The sequence below is a fragment of the Chrysochloris asiatica genome, unplaced genomic scaffold (genome assembly GCF_000296735.1).
Source record: "Chrysochloris asiatica unplaced genomic scaffold, ChrAsi1.0 scaffold00057, whole genome shotgun sequence".
In the NCBI taxonomy this organism is placed as follows: domain Eukaryota; kingdom Metazoa; phylum Chordata; class Mammalia; order Afrosoricida; family Chrysochloridae; genus Chrysochloris; species Chrysochloris asiatica.
Window position 1 is genome coordinate 14,963,500 of NW_006408575.1, and position 7,398 is coordinate 14,970,897.

The 7,398-nt window shown below is 40.2% G+C and overlaps 1 pseudogene; it reads left to right on the top strand.

Moving 5' to 3' along the window:
- The first annotated feature begins 612 nt into the window (after positions 1-612).
- LOC102814323 lies at positions 613-1,869 on the top strand (annotated as a pseudogene).
- The last annotated feature ends 5,529 nt before the right edge of the window (positions 1,870-7,398 follow it).

The following is a 7,398-nucleotide window of genomic DNA, read 5'->3' on the forward strand; positions in this document are numbered from 1 at the left end:
AATTATCCTCTGAGTAAATGTAGAATCTAATTTTCTTCTGCTATATTGCCATCCTTTTTTTAATAAATAAACAACTACAATAGAAAACTAATCTTTTACATCTCTAGAATTGTATTCCAAGACAAGTGATGTAACACCATACAGCACAGTTGTTTGATAGTTAAACATAACCAATATACCTGGTATGTGGCATAAGAAAACAATCAGTTTGATTTCATGTGCTCATCATCATAATCCTTGTAGAGGGCTTTCCTTGTCCCGTGTGACAGATAAGAAAACCAGGCCTGGACTGATTAAGTGGACTGACAATTCAATTTAACAGAGATTTATTGAACATCTATTCTATGCCAGGTGCTTCAGGAGATAGGGGAGTAAGACTTGTGCTGAGCTCTCTAGGAGCTGGGGTATAGCAGGGAGACATGCACATAACACTTAGCTGCTTACCTGGGTCACTTCCACTGACCTGGGGTTTGGCCTGGGGATGATGAGCAGGTTCACTGAGGAAGGGAAGTTGAGGGCTTCACCCCATAGCAGTAGACATCAAAAGGGCTCACTTGAGAGCCATCTGATCTGGAGGCCTAATAAAGAACCCCCACCCCCACCCCCCGAAGCATGAGGATAATGCCTAAAACATTGAGGCTTTTCCACTTTCTCACTGTCAAAACATTCAAACTAACTGCTCCCAGGCTCCTTGATTATCTGCAATGCAGCTGCTGCTTTGACCACTTGAAAAATGAACAGGCCTTCCCGAAAGAGGTTTGTTTACCGGAAACAGCAGAATATTGCTGAGTAGTCACAGACCTACTTACTGTACTCAGACCTCACACACTCTTGGACTCTGACGCTCTCTGGTCCTTGGTAAGTTGTATCTCCTGCTTCACAGCACCTAGTATTTGGTCAACTTTTTGTCTCCTTTGAGATAGAAAGACAACAATTTTCAGGGTTGGAGCTTCTGCGAGTGACTTAAGCTCACTGAACTTCATTTCCTTACCTGACTCCAAGGCAGATAACAACAGCAGCAGTAGCTCCAAAAGTTGTTGACAATAAATCAAAACTGAGCATTTGAGTATCTGCTCTAATAAAATGTATAGCCTAGTTGGGAAGACAAACTCTAAACAAGTAAGTAGCTACATGCTCTACAAGATGCTTAAAGGGCTGTGTAGTCAAATGAAGCAGGGACTAAGGGAATGGGGTGGCTTACTAAATAAGACTAGATAGCTTTCCACTTCGAGGAGGACCCTAGCCAGCCACAGTGCCCAGCGGGAGTGGCATAATCCTGAAGCCTCACTTCCATAGGGACTGGCAGCAGCGAGGAGCCACGTGGTTCAACCAGTCAACACTAAAGATCCGCAGACACAAGGCCCTGTAAGCCTAAACCCGCTGCATTGCCCTGCACCCTGTGTTGGGACCCATCTGGCCCATTGGGCGCTGCCCCACGTTGCGGAATCACACCAAAGTCCGAGCAGGAAGGGGCTTCAGCTTGGAAGAACTGAGGGTGGGTGGCATTCACAAGAAGGTGGCACAGACCATCGGGATTGCTGTGGACCCCAGGAGGAGGAACAAATTCACAGAGTCCCTGTAGGCTAACGTTCAGCGACTGAAAGAATACGGTTCCAAGCTCATCTTATTCCCCCGGAAGCCCTCCGCCCTCAAGAAGGGAGACAGCTCTGCTGAAGAACTAAAAAAATTGGCCACTCAGCTGACTGGAATGTCTACAAGAGGTAGAAATCCTAGGTCATCACGCAGGAAGAGAAGGACTTCATGGCATTTGTCTGTCTCTGCATGGCCTGTGCCAACTCCCGTCTCTTTGGCACCCAGGCAAAGAGGGCCAAGGAGGCCGCAGAACAGGATGTGGAGAAGAAAATGTAAACCAGTGTTGTCGGGAGCCTTTAATAAAAGCAGTGAAGCCCCTTCCCTGCCCCTCAAAAAAAAAAAAAAAGAGAAGTTACCTGAGACAATGCCATTTCAACAGGGACCAGAGTATGTGTGAGTTTTGAAAGGAAATGTTTGCATTGAACTATATACAGCAAACTAGCAAATGCAAAGTCCTTGAGGTTGGGAGTGGGTTTGTTGGAAGAGCAAGGAGATAGTCATTGTGGCTAGAGCTACATGAGAAAAGGGGATTTAATAAGTTAGAATTCTTGGACAGTTCTCGTTAAGTGCTGTCAAGTTTATTCCAACTGATAGTGACTCCTGTGTAGGGTTTCCAAAGAGCAGCTGACAAGTTTGAACCATCAAGCGAGAGGGTAAAGATCTTACAGACCTTGGCAAAAGTGAGTTGTGTTTGTAGCAAAATGGAGAGCAATGAAGGACTCTTGGTGGTGGTGTGACCTTATCTCATGCTGCTCTCTATAAAAGACCCACTGCTTGTTGGGTGGGCAATATTGTGAGGAGATGAAACGGTACCAGGGAGAGCAGTTTGTGTGTTAGAGACAGGTATGGTATGTTAAGTCCTTGTGTGGCACTGTAGGGTAAGCACTGGGCTGGTAACCACAGGTGGAAAGTTCAGACCCACCAGCTGCTCTCAAAAACCCTATTCAGGGTTGCTGTGCATCACAACCAACTCAATAAATTATAGAACAACTTCAAATTCACCTGTAGTCTGATGGGAGTATAGAATTCCTCAGGAACCAAAGATTGCTGAAGGTGCTAACTCTTAAGTTACGGTCTCGAGAAAGAGAGAAAACCATGAGGTATTGTGTAATTAGTTACCTAAACACATGCATTTCTCTCCCAAAATCAAGATTCTGTACTATTCTTGGGAATGGGGCCTGGAAAATGTATGGTGTCAACTTTTTTTTTTTTTTTTTTTTCCTACAGAGTTGTAATGGGTACCTTTTGCCTGAAAAATGTCAACAGTGTTTAGTAGATTTGCCCAGGCATAATAAATGCTCATTATATGTTCTTTATATTTTATGCTGGTGTAGCGCTGTGGTTTAATGTGCTGGACTGCAGAGTTGATTTGAACCACAAGGTCGGCAGTTCAAACTTACCAGCTGCTCCTCGGGAATGCTATACAGGGTCTCTATGAGTCGGAACCAACTAGATGGTGCTTAACAACAACAACAATGAAATAATGGAATGGCAGGGAGATGCTTCCACTAGGAAGCCAAAGCTTTTGTGATCCTCAGAACTAGGCCTCATTACTATTTGACCCCTCCTACTTGTGGTAATCAAATGGCACCAGAAGGCTATTTACAGTCTTTTGTTACTCTTCTGTGACAGTATGGTGTTAGGTGAAACAAGTTAAGAAGAGGGAGTAGAAAACATGCAGCACCTCCTCAAAGTCACTCTTCATCACAGATGAAGACCATAGCTCTCTCTCCTCTTGTCCTGGCTGAGCGCCATGCTGTAATCACATTCCATCTTGGAAATTCCCATGTTGCTTTTGAAGTAGAGACTGCTGCTTTTCCAAAGTTCTCCACAAGTATATTTTATAACACTTTGAATTACTGCTTACAAGAGTGTTGTTGTTGTGTTCTTGTTAGGGGCCATCGAATCAGCACTGACCCATAGCAACCTTATGCACAACAGAACAAAACACTGCCCGATTCTGGGCCAACCTCACTACTGTTGCCACGCTTGAGTCCATCGATGCTGCCACTTGACCAATCCATCTCACTGGGGGTCTTCCTCTTTTTCTCTGATCTTCCACCTTACCAAACATGATATCCTTCTCCAGCGACTGGTCCCTCCTGACAACGTGTCCGAAGTATGAGAGACAAAGTTTGTGGTACCTGCAAAATGTTCCCTAGCACAATTGATTAGGCATCCATGACTCTTAGGTCTTTTTTCACATTTTTAAATAAATTTCTACATTTCCTGTATATTAGTGGCCTGTCTATTGATCTGGTTTCAGTTGTCAGGATTCTCCCATTAATATAAAGCTTGCATCTTTGTGACTTGGGCATCAAAAATATGAAATGCCCCAACATAAAAAGAGGTTACCAAGCACATTAGTTAAAGGTGCCTGTATCTGCCTTTAAAAATATATACATCAATCCTTAACTCAAAAACAAAAGGCAGAATGTATCATCTGTACTGTTCTACGTAGGTCTTGAAAGAGATCATTTCAAGATTAATTACTACTAGATTGGTTAATGCAATCCAAACCCACTTACCGTAACAATGAAGTGGATCTACCCACATCAATACTGCTTAGATATATTTTTGTTTCCCTAAAAATGATCTGTGTTCACCTGTGAGCTCCTTGATGTTGATCCATAGATCTAAATAGCTGCATTCTTAATTAGTCTAATTTAAAGTGGTTACACTTAATGCAATGTGGAATCCTGAAAGGGATCTAGGAACAGAAGTATGTCAGCAGACAAACTGAGGAGATCTAAATTAGTTCCGCAGTTAATAATACTGTGCCAGTTCTGAGTTCCCCATTTTATTAAATGTTACATGGTTATGTAAAATGCTAAAATTAGAGGAAGGTAATGAGTTTATGGGAACACACTATATTATCTTTGTAACTTGTTTTAATATCTAAAATTACTTCAAAAGATAAGTGAAAAATGAGTATAAGAAAGAGGGAGATGGTTTGGGAACCATCCTTGTAACTCTCACATCCAGACCTACTGGCAGAACCCCTGTGTATATTCATATCGGTGAGAACAAACATGACAGAATAATAACAATGTTCTGTTTGTTATTAAGTGCCATCAAGTTGGTTCTGACATGTAGTGACCCTAGTGTAGAGTTACCAAGAAATGACTAATGGGTTTGAACCAACAACCTTGTAGTTAGCGGTCCAGTGCTTTTACTACAGTGTCACACCAGGGCTCCATAATAACATTAGTGATACCTTAAAGTATTAAGCATGAGCCTTGAGCCATCAGTCACCCTATAAAAAAGTACCCTTGGTGGCGCAGTGGTTAAGAGCTCAGTTTCTAACCAAAAGATTGGTGGTTTGAGCTCACCCAGCAGAGCTTCTGTAGGAGAAGCTAAGAAGCTTACAGCCTAGAAAACCCCATGTGTCAGTTCTACTCTGGCACATTGAGTTGTTATGACTCAGAAGTCAACTCCAGGGCATCTAACAGCAATAACAATAACTCTATCCAATGTTGTGGTTAGGTGCCATCGTGTAGGTATCAACTCATAGCGACCTTATAACAATATGTGCCAGCCTCACAATCGCTGCCATACTTGAATGCATTACTGCTGCCATTGTGCCAATCCATCTCATTGGGGGTCTTTCTCTTCTTCACTGACCCTCAACTTTACTAAGCATGATATCCATCTTCAGGGACTGGTCCCTTCTTATAAATAATATGTCAGAAGTATGAGAGATGAAGTTTGCTCATCCAGGCTTCTAAGGAGCATTCTGGTTGTACTTCTTCCATCACAAATTTATCTGTTCTTTTAGTAATCCATGGAACTTTTAATATTCTCCTCCAACACTGTAATTCAAATGCATCAATTAAAGAATTGGTCTTCCTTATTCACTGTCCAACTTTCACATACATATGAGAATATTGAAAACACCATGGCTTGAGCCAAGCACACCTTAGTCCTTAAACTGACATCTTTGCTCTTCTACACTTTATAAAGAGTTCTTGTGCAGCAGATTTGCCTAATGCAGTATGTCATTTGGTATCTTGACTGCTGCCTCCATGAGTGTTGATGGTTGATCTGAGCACCTAGCCAATAGTTACAATTTAATTCACCTTGTGTGAGAAAACTCCTCACAAATTAGCATTTCTGGTGGTGGAGTCAGAACTTTATTTCTTACTTGATTTCACAGCCATGCTCCAAACCAAGAAGGAGGGAAGTATTAATTTCAGTCATGTCCCTTACATTTATTGACTATGATCTTGGCAAATCCCTAAACCACTCTGGTTCTCAGTTTCTTTATTTATAAAATAAGGAGATTAGATTTGATGACCCTAAGGCTTCTTTCAGTTTGAAATCCTTTGACTCGATGATGACCTACATATAAAGCATATTTTAATGGAAATGTTACCATTAAACTTTTCTATCAAGTGAAATTGTTTTAAAGACTTCTGGAAAACACCATTTTGGTCTGAATGGGGGCTTGCTTATATGACATTTTAATTCTTGTCTACATTTTTTTTTTTTTCCTGAATAACCCTGCCAGCTCCTTATTTCTGCTTAAACTTTTGCCCATCCTTGGAAGGTGAATGCTTTTAAGGGGAATTTTATCACCAATAATTGGTTATGCATATTTTAATACTGTTCTTTAACTCCGGTACAAGAATAGTGATTAGCAGCAATAAACTATCTTGAAATTATCTTGAAAGTAATTACATATCTTGGGTATGCTTCTAAGAGTAAACCCACCATCATCTTACCAAATTTCTGCATAAAATAACTAGAAAATGATTTTCTGATCTATGGTTTACCACTCTGATCTTTTTTGAGTTCAGATATCACTTTAATAACCCATTGTGGTGGTGAAGTATCATTCAATCAATTCCAACTCATAGTAACCCTGCATAGGGTTTCTAAAGATGAACTGGTGAGTTTGAACCACTGATCTTGTGGTTAGCAGTCCAGTGTTTATCTTACAGTGCCACATCAAAAACTCCTAACAACCCAATAGCTATTACATATTTCAAATACCCATGGCATAAACAGATTGCTACTAAGCAAATTAGAAAATACTAGTAGTGGAAAATTTAGCCAATGTGAATAGATTTTTAAAATTTCAATACTGCTTGATTATAACTCACTTTATTATACATGAAGTCAAAATAAATGGACAAGCAAATAAAAAGAACCATGTGCACTTGCCAAGAAAATTTATTTTCTGGTAGGCAATGGAAAATTATTTTAAATGTTTTTTATGAACCTCTTTTGCAAGATATTGATGGTAGCTACAGTACTTCATTGCATTGGTGTGCGCACAAAATACAAACACCCAAATTAATGACATTTCTGCTCTTGACAAAGTAAAAGAAAAACACAAATAAGCAGTTATTCAACTGAAAGGAATAGAAGTAAACTAGAAAATAATTGTCATTTTGCTAAAAGCTGTGATATGCAAAAGAGAGGGAGTAAATTCATTAGGTACACAAGCATTTGCATCCTTTTCAATAAACAGATTAAATTGATATCTTTATACATCATTACTTTCATGCATGGAATCATAGTTTTATTTTCTGTATTCTAATGTCCTTTTAAACAATTGTGATGCAGAAAAATCTTAGTTGAATCCTAAAATGCCCCTCAATGTTAAATTTGCGAATTTATTTCCTTTTGTACAGAAAAATGAATAACTCGTTTTATGTTGTTGTTAGTTGCCATCAAGTCAGTACTGACTCATAGTGACCCTATGCACAACAGAATGAAAAACTGCCCAGTACTGGACCAACCTCACAATTTTTGCCATGCTTGAGCCCACTGATGATGCCACTTTGTCAGTCCATCTCG